Here is an 18,070-nt window from a genome sequence, read left to right on the forward strand (position 1 = left end):
ATCCAAGCTAGGCCTTGATCTTCTGCATAGAAACAAACAGACCCTTTGCCCACACTCTGACATGCCCTCTATACCACTGTGCAGAACTCATTGGAGGTCAGCACACAGTAACTGAAGAGCTAGTTTTTTGAGAAAATAAATAAAACAGATAAACCCCTAGCCAGACTTATCAAGAAAAAAAGAGGAAAGTCTACACACATAAACAGAATCAGAAATGAGAAAGGAAAAATCACTATGGACACCACAGAAATACAAAGAATTATGAGAGAATACTATGAAATATTATATGCTAACAAATTGGACAACCTAGAAGAAATGGACAACTTTCTAGAAAAATACAACCTTCCAAGACTGACCCAGAAAGAAACAGAAAATCTAAACAGACCAATTACCAGCAATGAAATTGAATTAGTAATAAAAAAACTACCTAAGAACAAAAATCCTAGACCAGATGGCTTGCATCATCGCTGAATTTTATCAAACATTTAGTGAAGACCTAATACCCATCCTCCTTAAAGTTTTCCAAAGAGTAGCATGAGGGAATACTTCCAAACTCATTCTATGAGGCCAGCATCACTCTAATACCAAAACCAGACAAAGACACTACAAAAAAAGAAAATTACAGACCAATAGATGCAAAAATACTCAACATTAGCAAACTGAATTCAAAAATACATAAAAAAGATGATCCATCATGATCAAGTAGGATTTATTCCAGGGATGCAGGATGGTACAACATTCGAAAATCCATCAACATCATCAACCGCATAGACAAAAAAGGACAAAAACCACATGATCATCTCCATAGATGCTGAAAAAGCATTTGACAAAATTCAACATCCAATCATAAAAACTCTCAACAAAATGGGTATAGAAGACATGTACCTCAGCATGATAAAGGCCATATATGACAAACCCACAGCCAACATTATACTTAACAGCAAGAAGCTAAAAGCTTTTCCTTTAAGATCAGGAACAAGACAAAGATGACCACTCTCCCCACTTCTATTCAACATAGTACTGGAGGTCCTAGCCATGGCAATCAGACAACACAAAGAAATGAAAGGCATCTAGATTGGCAAGGAAGAAGTTAAACTGTCCCTACTTGCAGATGACATGATACTGTACATAAAAAAACCCTAAAGAATCCACTCCAAAACCAGTAGATCTAATATCTGAATTCTGCAAAGTTGCAGGACACAAAATTAATACGCAGAAATCTGTTGCTTTCCTATACACTAATGATGAACTAGCAGAAAGAGAAATCAGGAAAACAATTCCATTCACAATTGCATCAAAAAGAATAAAATACCTAGGAATAAACCTAACCAAGGAAGTGAAAGACCTGTACTCTGAAAACTACAAGACACTCATGAGAGAAATTAAAGAAGATACCAATAAATTGAAACACATCCCATGCTCATGGATAGGAAGAATTAATATTGCTAAAATGGCCAGCCTGCCTAAAGCAATCTATAGATTCAATGCAATTCCTATCAAAATACCAACAGCATTCTTCAATGAACTAGAGATAATCGTCCTAAAATTCATATGGAACGACAAAAGACCTTGAATAGCCAAAGCAATTCTGAGAAGGAAGAATAAAGCAGGGGGAATTACACTCCCCAACTGCAGGCTCTACTACAAAGCCACAGTAATCAAGACAATTTGCTACTGGCACAAGAATAGACCCATAGACCAATGGAATAGACTAGAGAGCCCTGATATAAACCCAACCATATATGGTCAATTAATATATGATAAAGAAGCCATGGACACACAATGGGGAAATGACAGCCTCTTCAACAGCTGGTGTTGGCAAAACTGGACAGCTACATGCAACAGAATGAAACTGGATTATTGTTTAACCCCATACAGAAAAGTAAACTCAAAATGGATTAAAGACTTGAATGTAAGTCATGAAACCATAAAACTCTTAGAAGACAACATAGGCAAACATCTCCTCAATATAAACATGAGCAACTTCTTCCTGAATGCATCTCTTCAAGCAAGGGAAAGAAGAGCATATAAATGAACGCATGGGACTACACCAAACTAAAAAGTTTCTGTACTGCAAAGGACACCATCAACAGAACAAAAAGGCATCATATATATGGGAGAATATATTTGTAAATGACATATCTGACAAGGGGTTAACATCCAAAATATGTAAAGAACTTACACACCTCAACACCCAAAAAGCAAATAACTTGATTAACAAATGGGCAGAGGATATGAAGAGACAGTTCTCCAAAGAAGAAATTCAGATGACCAACAGACACATGAAAAGATGTTCCACATCACTAATAATCAGGGAAATGCAAATTAAAACCACAATGAGATATCACCTCACATCAGTAAGGATGACCAGCATTGAAAAGACTGAGAACAACAAATGCTGGCGGGCATATGGAGGAAGGGGAACCCTCCTACACTGCCGGTGGGAATGTAAGCTAGTTCAACCATTGTGGAAAGTAATATGGAGGTTCCTTAAAAAACTAAAAATAGAAACACCATTTGACCCCATAATCCCACTCCTTGGAATTTGCCCAAAGAATACAACTTCTCAGATTCAAAAAGACATATGCACCCTTATGTTTATCGCAGTACTTTTTACAGTAGCCAAGATATGGATGCAACCTAAGTGTCCATCAGAAGATGAATGGATAAAGAAGATGTGGTACATACACACAATGGAATACTATTCAGCCATAAGAAAGAAAGAAATCCTACCATTTGCAACAACATCGATGGAGCTGGAGGATATTATGCTCAGTGAAATAAGTCAGGCGGAGAAAAACAAATGCCAAGTGATATCCCTCATTTGCGGAGTATAACAATGAAGCAAAACTGAAGGAACAAAATAGCAGCAGACTCAGAGACTCCATGAATGAACTAGTGGTTACCAAAGGGGAGGGGTGTGGGAGGGTGGGTTGGGAGGGAGGGAGAAGGGGATTGAGGGGTATTATGTTTAGTACACATAGTGTGGGGGGGATCACGGGGAGAACAGTGTATCACAGAGAAGGCAAATAGTGGATCTCTGGCATCTTGCTGCACTGATGGACAGTGACTGCATTGGGGTATGGGTGGGGACTTGATAATATGGGTAAATGTAGTAACCACATTGTTTTTTCATGTGAAACCTTAATAAGAGTGTATATTAATCATATCTGAAAAAAATTATAAATAAATAAAATCTGAATCACCAAATAACAGCTTCTAATATGCAAGAACAACTCCTCCCTCTTCTAGAAGCCAGCCTTGACCAACTATTGCTGAAACTAGCTGAAGTTTAGTTGCCTTGGCTAAAGTCCTAGGAAACATTTAGCCCACCTCCCCCAAGCCAGATACTCTTAAGAGCTTTCCCACACGCAAGGCCGTTTCAAGTGAACTGCTAACATTAATGATGTCCTGGCTGATTTTCTTCCACCAATTGTACTGCAAAAATAAAGGGAGGAAAGCTGGAGTTGATGGAGTAAAAGAACTACAATAAGAGAAATAGATAATATAATAAGAGAAAGTACACAGTTCTGTCTAAAATAGATAAATCAAAGGGCTGCCACATAAGAGAATTATTTGGAAATATGGAGGTAGGTGATCAAACAGTTGAGAGGGAAGAATGATTGTATCCAAGGAGGGGGGGCTGTTGTTTTTGCTGGAATCTTTTAATATGTTCTAAATCATAAAATTAGATGTATGCATTATTTTGATAACATTAAACAGTTTTTTAAAAGTGAAACTTACAATTTAAAGTAAATACTTGCCATTACATAATCAGGTGTGTCTACAAATTATCCCAATGAAAAGATCTCAACAAATGGAGATGCAGAACGCTTTCTTGGTGGCTTACGGATTTGGGAAGGTCTAGCGAGCAGCTAGTTGGGCAGACCTGGAAATGGGAAGGCTGCCTCCGCCCACACTTCTGTAATAAGAGGCAATGAACAAAAACATTCAGCCTCCACTCAGGCCTCCCAAAGACTAAGTCAGAGGATGTTGCTAAATGGCATACCTGGGGGTTTCTGGGAAAGCATCTTCTCTGTTCTCCATGGAAGATGAAAAGCAGAATTCTGTTCAGCTTGTTCTTCCACTTGATTTTTGTTCTTTTTTTTCTATGCAACTTTCCTTACATTTGACATTTTCTCTTTTACTCCCTTCCCCTTAATCTGTGAGGTTTCTCCTCCCTTAAGTTTTTTTTCCTACAGCTTTATTTTTCTTTCTAATCTTAAATTCTTCCTGCCATCCCTACCCTATATCTTCTCATCTCAGTTTTCTCTAAGTCTTGGCTGATACTCATGCACTTTTGTCTCCTAATTTTCCAAGTAGTTAGCTGAAACGACTAGTCTTTTGAATGCAAATTGTCCATCTGTACAACTGTTTAATATTCCTCAGGATGCTATATAATAATGGCAGAATTATCTTTTAAATTCTTGGGAGAAAGTAATTTAAGAACTGTGATCTGCTGAATTCAAATTGTAGACTATTGTCTTCATGAGTAATTTGAATATTTTCTTCTCTTGAAACTTAGAACTTCAGTTCTAGAGAACTTTTTCTAGAATGACAATAGGAAATGACAACAATAGAATGAAACTAATCTTATAAAGTTTGTCCTTTCAACAACTGACAGAAAAATCAGCCAATAAATTAAGGCTCTTTAGTCCTTAGAGAAATAGTATGATAATATTCAAAGAATGAAGTTGAATTTCACATTTTATTTTAATCTTAAAGTTTCTCAAAATGGAACTATATATTTGGCTGAAAACAGTAACCTACTAATACAAAAACCTTTTCTTCTTTTAAAACTGGGGATTTCATAAGAACAAACCCATAGATCAATGAACAAAATAGAGTCCAGATATAAACCCACACATACATGGTAAATTAATATATGATAAAGGAGCCATGAATATACAATGGAGGAGAAGACAGCCTCTTCAATAACTGGTATTGGGAAAACTGGACAATTGCATCTAAGAGAATGAAACTGGATTACTGTCTTAACTCCTTACACAAAAGTAAACTCGAAAAGGATCAAAGACCTAAATGTAAGTCATGAAACCATAAAACTCTTAGAAGAAAACATAGGCAAAACTCTCTTGAATATAAACATAAGCAACTTTTTCCTGAACACATCTACTTGGGCAAGGGAAACAAAAGCAAAAATGAACAAATGGGACTACATCAAACTAAAAATGTTCTGTACAGCAAAGGACACCATCAGTAGAACAAAAAGGCACCCTACAGTATGGAAGAATATGCTTGTAAATGACATATCTGATAAGGGGTTAACATCCAAATATATAAAGAACTCACATGCCTCAATACCCAAAAAATAAATAACCCGATTAAAAAATGGGCAGAGGATCTGGACAGACACTTCTCCAAAGAAGAAATTCAGATGGCCAACAGGCACATGGAAAGAGGCTCCACATTGCTAATCATCAGGGAAATGCAAATTAAAACCACAATGAGATATCACCTTACACCAGTTAGGATAGCCACTATCCAAATGAAAAGACATAGCAAATGCTGGCGAGGATGCGGAGGAAAGGGAACTCTCCTACACTGTTGGTGGGAATGTAAATTGGTGCAACCATTATGGAAAGCAATATGGAGATTCCTCAAAAACCTAAAAATAGAAAAATCCATTTGACCCAGTAATTCCACTCCTAGGAATTTACCTGAAGAAAACAAGATCCCTAATTTGAAAAGACATATGCACCTTTATGTTTATTACTGCATTATTTATAATAGCCAAGATATGGAAGCAACCTAAGTGTCCATCAATAGATGAATGGAAGATATGGTACATATACACCATGGAATATTATTCAGCCATAAAAAGAAAAGCAATCCCCCCATTTTCTACAACATGGATGGAACTATAGGGTATTATGCTTAGTGAAATAAACCAGGTAAAGACAGACACATACCAAATTATTAGACTTATTTGTGGAGTAGAAAAACAAAGCTGAACGAAGCAACAAATTAGCAGTAGGCTCATAGACACCAAGAAGAGACTAGTGGTTACCAAGGCAGAGGAGTTGGGGGAGTAGTCAATGTTGAACCACAGTGTTGAGTATTTGAAACTAACATAAGATTGTATATCAATGATACTTTAATAAAAAAAACCTGGGGCTTTCAAATTTTTCAATCATATGCTATCAATGTAAAAAATTGATTTATAGGACTCATTGTTCAGGAATTGTGAATGTGTAAAGAATTATGGTTCTTTAAAGACACCAACATTTGCCTGGTATCATGGCTCCCCTCAAATTAATCCACCTTAATTGAAAACCTACGGCTATGGCCTGTCTGTTGCTACTACTGGGAATCTTAGCTTTCATACAAACCTGCCTTTATTTTAAATGCAGTTTATTTATTTAAAAAAAGCACACACCTCAAACTAAATATCCAGTCCATATTTCTTTCCTAACACAGGAGGCCTCTCTGAAGGTTTTTGTAGGATTACCACTTAATAGCAGCCAAGCCCAAAATAAACCCATGAGGGCTTTGCTAGGCAAATTCAATAGCACAAAAAATACCAGTCCATGAGAGTTGGACTTAGCTTTTTCCCCCATTAGCCTCTTTTTGGAAACTGCTCCCCACCACCACCATTCCTTCATCTCCTAATTAGAAAGCTAATTAGGATCCCAAATTTAAATGCAAAATGGGAAGAGAGATCTGGTGCCCGGCCAGGATTCCTTTAACATAAATACTCTCCTTTCTCCTCTTCTGTTAGTGCTGTAAGCTGTGGGAAAAAGGGATCTGGGATGCAAGACTGATTGATGGGCTGGGGGGCAGCGTTTACCCTCAGCTGTCTGAAAGATCTGTTTCACACATTGCAAACCTGAAAAGATAAAATTTAAAAACAACAACATACCTTGGAAAAGAAACAAGTACCATGTAAGTCCAATTATTATTGCCACGGTGACATGAGGGGACATGAGATCGCCTCAAAAAGAGTTCCTGGTTCCACCCACACAACGTCCCAACAGTGCCAGGCAACTTCTTCGGTTACCAAGGCAACCAATTAGAAGTGCTTTTCCAACACTAACAGAAACCATCTTTTGAAGCGCTTCTATGAATCACATTGAATACTGATGATGCAAGCTTAAGTGATACATATTTTTCAAACATTAAAAAAAAAAGACACAACACCATATTGCCATAAAGAAATATTCGTTTGAGATTCCTCCTCTGAAATCTTGACTTGGAATAGATTTGTCGGTCTGGTTTTGTTTGTTTCCCTTTTGGATTCCCGCGGCCTCAAGTCCGAAGGCGATTTGTTTAATTTCCAATTTGTCTGGATTGCACGGGTAAGAGCGTAGAATGCGGAGTGGCTCTCGCTGTGAAACGCGACGAGGAATGGGGTGGGGGAGGATGGGTCCCACAGAGAGCGCCCTTGTCTACTAACCTCTGCAGGGCGAAGACGCGGGCGGGGTGTTGGAGGGGGTCGGGAGCCTCCAGGAGGGAGGGAGGAGGAGGGAGGGAGAGGAGGGAAGAAAAACGTGCAGATGGCTGAGTCTTCGCTGCCCTTACTGGGGCTAGGAGCACCTTTCTCTGTCGCCTGGATCTCTCCATCGGCCGAGGGGCTGTGTCAGGCACACAAAAGCTGATCGGAAAAGGCAGTTTAAAGACGATCCTTTCCTGATCTATTGCCGTGGCCTGGAACTGCCAATATTCCTGGATGAAGAGACCTCCAGGAAGAGCAGACTAGGTTCTTCCCGAAGAGGCAGCTTCCTTCAGGGAGCGCCGCGGTGTGGGGTGTGGTGGGAGGTTTCATTCCCTGAACCACAGTCGCTGGCCGCCGTTCCTCCGCCTCCAGCCCTCGTCTCGCGGGTCCCCAGCCCGTTACAAACTCTCCAGATCTGGGCGCGGGCCTCTGCCCCCGCGCCCCAGGTGTGCGCCCGGGGCGCCCCTAATGCGTGCTGGGCTCCCGTGGGCGCGCGGCAGACACGGGGGGCGCGCACGGGGCGCGGGGACACAGGCACGGGCCCACGCGCGCCAGCTCACCCTCGCCCGCAGCCCCAACGCCCTCTGGGGCGCAGCGACCCGCCAGGGAGGGGCGCCCCCGAGCAGCCCCTCAGCTTCCCCCGCCCCCAGGAGGCGCGTGTCCCTTTCCCCACCGGGTCGCGGGGAGGACCGGCGTCCTTCCCAGCCCTCCAGGTCAGCAGCCCGGAGGAGGAAGGGGCAAGCGGGGTGGGAGCGCTGGCGGTGAGCCCCGCGGCCCTCGCTTACCTTCCCGGCCGGCCGGGCTCGCGGGCTCCGAGGCGCGGCGCTCGGGGTTGGGGACGCGGGCTCCGGCGGCGCCTCGGAGGCTCCCCGAGGTGACAGGGGTGGCCGAGCGGGCCCACAGCGGCCTGGCAAACCCCGCCCGCCGGCAGGGCCCAGGCTGCTCCGCGAGGACCCAATCCGGAGCGGGGGGCTGGCCCCGGGGAGGGGGCAGGGGGCCGGTCCCGCTCCGGGACGCGGGCCCGGACCTCGCAGGCGGGTTTCTATGGCAGCCAGGAGGGAGGCGAGCTCGCGGCGCGGGGACACCCGTCACAGGCAGGAGGGGGTCTGGCTCTGCCGCAGGGGGACCCCCTCCTAGAGCGTGGACACGAAGCAGCGACGCAGCAAAAGAGGGTTGATGCAGCTCCCAACTCACGCCTGCACTGAGCCGCCTCAGCCCCTTGATGAAAGCTTTCCGTGTCCTCGGGAGACCGCCACCCGGTAATCCTCCGACAGAACCGGCTTTCCCGCAAACCACCGCGACAGCTCCTTCGTGTGTGCCTGGTAGGGTTTAGGCTCTGCAGAAAGAAGTGCTAATGCCACCGTGCCCGCATACAAAAGGTCCAGCTGCTTTGGTGCCACTTAGGCAGTGGATCCCTAATCTCCTGCCTACTCCCCAGCTGTGACCCTCCGGCTAACCGTAAGTGACAAATATCTTTCCAGTTCACAAACAGGGAAGCCAAGTCACCGAAATGGGTGTAGAGCCGCGGATTCGGAATGCTACAGTATAGAGGTTATTTATGGAAATTCAAGTCTTTCGTTTTACAGAAGAGGAAACAGAGGAGGTCAGAGAAACAAGTTAACTTAGTAAAGGTCACGCAGCTGGTTATTGGCAAAGCCAAGGTTGGGCACCCTAAGTCACAGCTCAGTGAGCTCTCTTCACTTCCTCATGCTCCCGGATCCTGTATTTATGACTGACAGGGCAATGTTTACAAACGCCCGTGTGCTGAGGAGAAAACTTAAGTTTAAAATTATTTTGTGGTAGAAATGAGGGCACCAAAAGATTCCTTTTTGGGTTTTTTTGTTTTTTCCTATTTGCCAGGTGCTGTTATAAATATATTCACAAAGAGTAACTGATTAGTCCTCACAATAACCTTCTAGGTTAGGTACTCTTAGTACCATTCCTGTTTTGACAGATGAGGAAACTGAGGCCCAGAAAGGTTATATGACTTGCTCCAGGTCACACAGCTGTTCGACGCTGGTGCTGGCATTCAAACCGAGGCGGTTTGACTTCAGAGACCAAGCTGTTCTTCCTTGCTAGCCCCCTCTTCTGCCTTTTTCTTTGTCTGATTACAGGGGCCAAGAACAGGAAGGGCAAGTAAGCAAACCTTGGACAGCTCCATGGACTGCACATTGAGACTGGCAAGAACTCAGAGGAACCTGGAATGATCGCCTCCTTGGTTTCTGAGTGGCCATCTGCTTGTATAGGATAAATAAATGTTCTCTGTGAGAAAGGGAGACCATCTCCTTAAAAGACAACAAGATATTTTTAAAGAGTAACCTTTAAAATAGTACATGCCATCAGTTTTTCTTACTAAAGCAATAAAATACAGGATAAAACTTTATGATTTTAAAAACATAAAATACTCTTTTGACATGACAATACACAGGCTAGGATTTCACAAGGAAACTGTGTAGAAACCAAAAGCCTCAAGCTCCGAATCTGACAGACTCTCATGGGCTCTCCCATTATGTCCCTGTACAGTACCCTGTACAGCACCACAGAGCAAAAGGCTTAGAAGGATACTGAAGATTTCAGGCTATCACAGAAAAGGGAAACTTAAAACAGCATCAGAGACCACTTCCAAAGTCCACTGGCCACATTCGATTTCAGGAGCCCCCCTGCACCCCCTTTCTCTAGCAGCCAGGTTGCCAGGGCCTGCTTCCTTCCAAATCAGAATGCTTCCTTCATGCCTTCTCTTCCCTTCCCTTGTGAGTCCTGGGACTGATCCCCACACCCCCAGCCATATAGGACTGATTTTGCATTCAGTTACCTCTACTTGAAAAAAGTGCCTTTTTCTCCTAGAAAGGAACACTCAACAAGTTGATTATAATGTAAATATAGAGGTTAAAAATTCTTGTTGTGAATAGTGTTGGCAAATATTTTCAACATATTAAGTGAAAGCAAAAGTTACAAAACAGAATGGTACAAATTTGGATATGTATGATTAGAAGGAAATACACCAAACATTAGAAATGTTTTTTGTCACCCGGTGGAATCACAGGTCACTTAAATAGTACTTTCCAGTATTTTTCGCATTTTCTACAATGGGCATATGTGTCCGAAAAATATTTTAATGCCAGAAAAATATTATTTCAAAAAAATTGATGAAACTGTTAGACCTATAAAGACAATGTAGGTAGTTCCATGGTTACTGGGGAGCTCCTTAAAATCCTGCTTCCTTGTGTTGGCAGTGAAGAAGCCAATTACATGTTTAGGAATAATCCCAGGTGATTCTAATGCAACAAGTATTTGTTCTATGCTTTGACAAACATTGGAAGTAGCTGAAAGTTTGGAGTTTTGAATAAAAAATCTACACCTTGACTTCTAGCTCTGCTGCTTACTAGCTATATGAATTTTTGTTTTTAAGCATCTTCTACCCTCAGTTTCCTCATCTGTAATCTGTAGTTGTGAGAATTAGTGAGATAACGCTTCTGGCACAGAGTAAATGACATTCTCTTAACCTGGAGTCCATGGTTTTGGGTGGCTGGCAGGAGGCTCCCTCACTGAAAATGTGTGGAAGTATATCCTCTCATCACAATCTCTAAGTAGCTGGGGTCCAAAGAAGGTCAGGACCTCTTCTAATAAGAGCATAATAAGTGGTACTATTATCATTATTGTAAGTTCTGAGGGGTCATTCCACATCTGGCACTGTTCTAGGGCACATAGGGACGTCCTACTCTCATTTTCTGGTCATTAAGTTACCCGGCACACGGCATCCCTACCGAATGTGAACCTGGGCTATTCATGGGGTTTTGCGTCTCCCACTCTTCTTTCTTCTTCCCTCTGGCTGGGATATTTGACAAATCTTGGGAATTAGTACTGAAGGGTAGAATCTGCAACCCAAAAGGCATACCCTGTTCCAGGGAAATTTGTTTTACTTATCCTGTTTGGGATCTGTGTGCTATCTGCATCTGAGAATTCATGTCTGTGAACAATTCGGAAAAATTTTCAGACAATATCTCTGAAATGACCCCTATGCCACGTTTGATCTTTCTTCAGGAATTCCAGTTGGAATTGTGAATGTCAGGCTTTCTCATTCTATCTCATTTCTTTTCGCATGTTTTCTGGACTTTTACCTTCTTTTTATATTCTGAGTAATTTCTTCAGATCTGTCTTATATTTCACTAATTCTGTCTTGTGCTGTAATTGTCAGCTGTTTAACCTGCACACTGACTTTATAAACATTGACAATGCAAGTATAATTAACAAGAGGTGGAAGTATGAGAACACTAATTTCATTCATTTACAGCAGGGATCAATTGACAGTTTAAACTTGAATCACTTACTTACAACTAGTAACTTATTAAAATCCTTTTTTCCTTACCTTTATAGGAATGTTTTAAGAACTAGTATTTCTTGCAGTAAAGAAACACTTATCTGAGATTCACCAGTTCATTCATCCATGGCAATCCTATTTTATTAAACAGTTCTCTCCCCACTTCATCTTTCATGTGTGCGTAAAGATATTTGTATAATGTTAATAATTATTTCTGATTAATGGCTCTTGGGGTGGATTTTACTTTATTTTCTAAAATATGTGAGTCTTTTATTTGGCCAGGTGTAACTTAAGAACAGCAAAATGGAAAAGAAAGAAGGTTGTTGTAAATTTCAGTGGTCGAGTGAGGGACCACTACCTCTCTCTCTGCCAGTCTGATTTAAATTGTTGATATTCTGGGTACTTTATTTAATTCACTTTAGATTTTCCTGCCTGATCATTTAGTCTAATGTTCAATATTGACCTTTCTTCCTAAAGGCAAAATACAACAAATAGTGAAAAGAAGAAAAAGAAAAAACCAATTGTGATCTTGAAAAATTTTCATTACAAAAGTAATTTTCATATAAAATTTGAGTTCCTGAGATTCTCACTATTGTTGCAACAAACTTTTCTTGAATACGTAGCCATGTATAGCAGCGAATGAAATATTTTCTTATAATTGACATTTGGGTATTATGTACAATTAGATAATGAAGAACAGCTGAATGCTCTGGGCCCATCAATGCTTTAGCAAAATCATCTCTTATGAAAAGTTGTAAAAATCAAATTTGAATCATTACCTTTGATTTTAGTCTGTAGTCTTTAAAAAGCACCTTTTCAACTGGACTGGGGTTCTGAGCCCATATTATCCCCTCCACTGTATTTCCTAAATGTACTGATAGCTATTTCACAGTACGGCTATTCTCTAAAGCAGGTAGTCTCCCAGGTCCCTGAACCACAGTTAATGATCAGTCATTATCTTAAGTGAATTCATACATTGGCATTTACTTCCTAGCAGATATTAACTAACATTTTGTGTCTATGTATACTTGAGTTACACAGAGGAAGCACAAGTATTCCTAGTCAATTGTTACTATTTTCCTGTTTTTCATTTATTGTTCTCTAACATTTCTTGTTTTTGTGGCATTTTCATTTCACAAACATAAGTGACTAGTTACTGAGAAGTAGAATGTTCTTGCTTGATATTAAAAAATCCAAGAGTGTTGTCTCAGTCCAGTCCATCACATGAATGGTAAATAAACATGAACAATAGGTAATTGATAAGATATTTTTAGGAGCACCTGGCTACAACTTTATCAAAGAAGAGACCATCAAACAGGTTCATTCCACTGGCTAATTGTCTGTGCTTCCCTGAAGTGCTCTGTGGCAGTTGTTCTCCAAGTGTGGTTCCAGGACTAATAGTGTTGGAATTGACTGGAAACTTGTTAGAAATGCGATTTCTTGGGCCCTAACCCAGACCAACTAAATCGGCAACTCTGGATCTGGGGTCCAGCAGTGTGTTTTACCAAAATCCTGATGCACAGTTAGTTGCAGAACCATGGCCTACATATAGTCTCAGGACAAGGGGAAGGCAAAGAGGTATCAGAAGACAATTTGCTGCATGTATCTTGCCAGCTTTTCTGATCTGTTCCATCCCAGACGCATCAAGGGCTGATATGTATTCTGAAAAGAAAATGGGTTTTTAAACTATACTCTGTGCAATGCAACACTGTCATCCACAAGGACAGCTCATACAGAGGTAACTGTGTTTAGTGATCAGGAGTATGTCATCTGTATATAGAGTCAAGCTTCCTGGCTTCAGATACTGACTCCACCTTTTACTGTTTCTTATCTCCTCCAACACTTAGTTTCCTTCATTTATTCTTACCTCATGAGATAAACTGAGGTTGAGGGAGAACATATTTGTAAATGACATTTCCGACGAGGGGTTAACATCCAAAATATATAAAGAACTTACACACCTCAACACCCAAAAAGCAAATAACCCAATTAACAAATGGGCAGAGCATATGAAGAGACAGTTCTCCAAAGAAGAAATTCAGATGGCCAGCAGACACATAAAAAGATGCTCCACACAACTAATCAGGGAAATGCAAATTAAAACCACAATGAGATATCACCTCACACCAGTAAGGATGGCCAGCATCAAAAAAACTAAGAACAACAAATGCTGGTGAGGATGCGGAAAAAGGGGAGCCCTCCTACACTGCTGGTGGGAATGTAAGCTAGTTCAACCATTGTGGAAAGTAATATGGAGGTTCCTTAAAAAACTAAAAATAGAAATACCAATTGACCCCAGAATCCCACTCCTTGGAATTTACCCAAAGAATACAACTTCTCAGATTCAAAAAGACATATGCACCCTTATGTTTATCGCAGCCCTTTTTACAATAGCCAAGATATGGAAGCAACCTAAGTGTCCATCAGTAGATGAATGGATAAAGAAGATGTGGTACATATACACAATGGAATATTATTCAGCCGTAAGAAAGAAAGAAATCCTACCATTTGCAACAATGTGGAATGGAGCCAGAGGACATTATGTTTAGTGAAATAAGCCAGGTGGAAAAAGACAAATGCCAAATGATTTCCCTCATTTGTGGAGTATAACAATGAAGCAAAACTGAAGGAACAAAATAGCAGCAGACTCAGAGACTCCAAGAATGAACTAGTGGTTACCAAAGGGGTAGGGCTGTGGGAGGGTGGATGGGGAGGGAGGGAGAAGGGGATTGAGGGGTATTATGTTTAGTACACATGGTGTGGGGGATCACGGGGAGAACAGTGTAGCACAGGGAAGGCACATAATGGATCTGTGGCATCTTTCTACACTGATGGACAGTGACTGCATTGGGGTATGGGTGGGGACTTGATAATATGGGTAAATGTAGTAACCACATTGTTTTTTGATGTGAAACCTTCATAAGAGTGTATGTATATCAATCATACCTTAATTAAAAAAAAAAGAAATTCAGATGGCCAACAGGTACATGAAAAGATGCTCCACATCACTATTCATCAGAGAGATGCAAATTAAAACCACATTGAGATATCACCTCACACCAGTAAGGATGGCTAATGTCCAAAAGACAAACAACAAATGCTGGCAAGGATATGGAGAAAGGAGAACCCTCCTACACTGCTGGTGGGAATGTAAATTAGTTCAACCATTGTGGAAAGCAGTATGGAGGTTCCTCAAATAACTAAAAATAGAAATACCATTTGACCTAGGAATTCCACTCCTAGGAATTTACCCTAAGAATGCAGGATCCCAGATTCAAAAAGACATATGCAACCCTGTGTTTATCCCAGCACTATTTACAATAGCCAAGAAATGGAAGCAACCTAAGTGCCCATAAGGAGATGAATGGATAAAGAAGACGTGGTACCTACACAGAATGGAATATTATTCAGCCATAAGAAGAAAACAAATCCTACTATTCGCAACATGGATGGAGCTAGAGGGTATTATGCTCAGTGAAATAAGCCAAGTGGAGAAAGACAAGTACCAAATGATTTCACATCTATGGAGTGTAAGAACAAAGCAAAAACTGAAGGAACAAAACAGCAGCAGACCCACAGAACCCAAGAATGGACTAACAGTTACCAAAGGGAAAGGGACTGAGGAGGGTGGGGGAGCAGGGGATTGATAATGGGATTAAGTGGCATTATGATTAGCACACATAATGTAGGGGGGCATGGGGAAGGCAGTATAGCACAGAGGAGAGAAGTAGTGGCTGTATACCATCTTACTATGCTGATGGACAGTGACTGTAATGGGGTATGTGGTGAGGACTTGATAATAGGGGGAATCTAGTAACCACAATGTTGCTCATGTGATTGTATATTAATACCATAATAAAAAAAGTTGCGCACGTGCACACACACACACATACACACAAAATTGAGATTGAGATGATTAAATGTAAAGTGCTCAGCATATAACAACAGCTCAGCACATCACACACAAAACTTTCAGCCTCGGGTTCCCTGTCCTGATGTAACTGACCCAGAGGTCAGTGTTAACCCAATGAATGAGTACAAAGCTGTTGTCTTCTCCACCAGCATCAGGCCAAGTATTCACCTGTCATTTTGTGTGACAGTTATAAAGCACTACTTTCACGTGAACAACTTAATGGCCATCTGGTCACTTGTTTTAAACAATCAGCCCATATTAAATAGAAGATATACATTAAAATCCACTTTCCTGGTGGTGACTATTTACCTTTAGCCCTCCATCAATACCGTTGGCTTACTCAAAGTATAAAGTGGGTATTAGTCTAGAAGACCGCCATGGACCCTTCTAATCCTGAAATCTTTAATTCCAAATTGAATGTAGTGGGAACAAAAGCATTTACAATTCCATGCACATATTCCTACTTTCATTGGTGCATGAGGATGACAGCCTTATAACTGGTGAGACCATGAGCCTTCTGGTTTAGCATGCATTCAAAAGATTTCTGGGCTTTAAGTACTTTCAGATTAAGTTTTCCTTTGAATCTCAGATGGTAGGTGTGGTGTAATAAAAAACAGTATTCAGTCACCATTGTCCCTGTTCCTGGAACAGAGCTCCTGAATCCCTTGGAATTTCCTGATCTGCTGCTTATTTGTAACAGTCTCCTTCTGCCCATAGGTGAGTTTATGATTAAACTATCAGCCCCACCCGAAGATTCCCAGGAAAGGAGGGCCGGGAGAGTGAGTTCAATTACCAGAGATCAATGAATTTATCAATCATGCCTAGGTAAGGAACTTCAGCCAACAAAGTTAAGGAAGCTTCCATGTGCTGGGAGGGTGGACCACCAGTTTAGGGCACAGATGCTCTGCTCACCTCCCCCCACCCCACCTTGCCCTAAACATCTCTGCCATTTGGCTGTTTTGGGTTGTAGCCTTTATGTAATAGAGATGAGTTGTTCTAGTGCATTATTGAACCTGGGGAGGGTGGGAAATCCTAATCCGTAGCTGGTGAGACAGAAGTGTAGGTATGTTAGAGAGCTCATTTTCAGCTGGTATCTGCAGTACTATGGAATCTATGCTAACTCCAAGCAGCAATAGCTGCTTGTCAGACACCCAGTTGGTGTAGAATTGAAGAATGGCTAATGGACCAGTAGAGTAGGAGAGAGAAGAGACTCTTCTGTCATTTTTCAGTGCACATGAGATTCCTGTGATAACCAGTGTCTGGCACTCTACTTAACCACTGTAGGCCTAAAAACCCCAGGAGTAAAGTGGGAGGAACAAAATACCCACTTCAGTTCTCTAAAGAGAACTGAATATCATGGTTTTTAATCGCTGTTTCATATGTAAAATGCTTTGCAAACTGCAAAGTGCTAGTCAGCATTAAGGTTTATCACCAGGAGGTAGTTTTCCTTAATCACGTTTACTGGCATTCAGAGCACAATGATGTAGCCTTTATACCTTTTGGGAAAAGAAAAATGAACTACTCCTGACCCTCAAACCTGTTTTGAAAGGCCTTGCCATATCTGAAAACCCAAATGATAATTTACACTTCCTTGTGCCTTTGTCCCTGGATCTCTACTTTCGGATCAGAGCTCTTGAAAGATTATGTTTAAAAATAAACTTTGTTTCATACCTTGGCTTGAGGGCACATAAGCTATTTTCAGCATTCAAAATCCACTAGATACTAACTAGTCATTTACATAATTGAAACCACTGTCAGGGATTTTTTTTTTAAACTACAACTCATGAACATGGACATCTGAAAATTTAATGTGATAGAATTTAATTCTATCATCAGAATTTTTAAAAATAATTTTAAGTTTATATCTTTTCTTCACCTATTTCATCACAATTTTGTCTTCAAAGGAAAAAAAACACACATATATAAATACATTCGTAAAATACATATATACATGTTCAACTGTCAAACTGAACAGACTTGGAAATGTTCACACACTTCTTTGATCTTAAAAACAACCTCTTTTTCCTGTTAAATCTGTGACTTCTCCAGTTGTGGGAAGCCACTCTCTTCAGTATAGTTCATAAATGTGATAAAACTTAACATCAGGATTACCAAAGGGGTATAAATTGAACTGGTCTTCTGAATTTAACACTAATAATACATGGAGAAAGTATTTTTAAAGTAGGTTCACTAAAAAAAATCACATCAGCTGCTGTATCCCACCAAGAACTCCAAATGTCAACCTCTTACTTCTTCCTTTCTTTTGAACTGATTTTTTGGGAATTGGAGGTATGTTAACAGAGGTTAATACAGATGAGAAAATATCTTTGACCACAAACCAAACCTTCCACACTAGTAAGTGAAAAAAAAGAAAAAAAAAGAGTCG

General features: G+C 40.9%; 1 protein-coding gene and 1 long non-coding RNA gene across 3 annotated transcripts in view; one reads left to right on the top strand and one right to left on the bottom strand.

Moving 5' to 3' along the window:
• The window catches only part of NIM1K (NIM1 serine/threonine protein kinase), a 64,050-nt gene extending 55,674 nt beyond the window's left edge, over positions 1 to 8,376 (bottom strand). The window contains exon 1 of one of the 2 annotated variants that reach the window (XM_037023563.2): positions 8,239 to 8,376. The gene's annotated coding sequence lies outside the window, so the exon portion shown is untranslated. Of the gene's footprint in view, positions 1 to 6,880; positions 6,975 to 8,238 lie in introns of those variants that run through there. The other variant, XM_073236600.1, reaches the window with a different exon arrangement.
• LOC108400111 (uncharacterized) lies at positions 8,030 to 10,816 on the top strand. The gene is made up of 3 exons (XR_012131339.1): positions 8,030 to 8,166; positions 8,575 to 8,911; positions 9,568 to 10,816. It is a non-coding gene; the product is annotated as an uncharacterized lncRNA (long non-coding RNA).
• Positions 10,817 to 18,070: the final 7,254 nt, after the last annotated feature.

Source organism: Manis javanica, chromosome 1 (genome assembly GCF_040802235.1).
Source record: "Manis javanica isolate MJ-LG chromosome 1, MJ_LKY, whole genome shotgun sequence".
In the NCBI taxonomy this organism is placed as follows: Eukaryota; Metazoa; Chordata; class Mammalia; order Pholidota; family Manidae; genus Manis; species Manis javanica.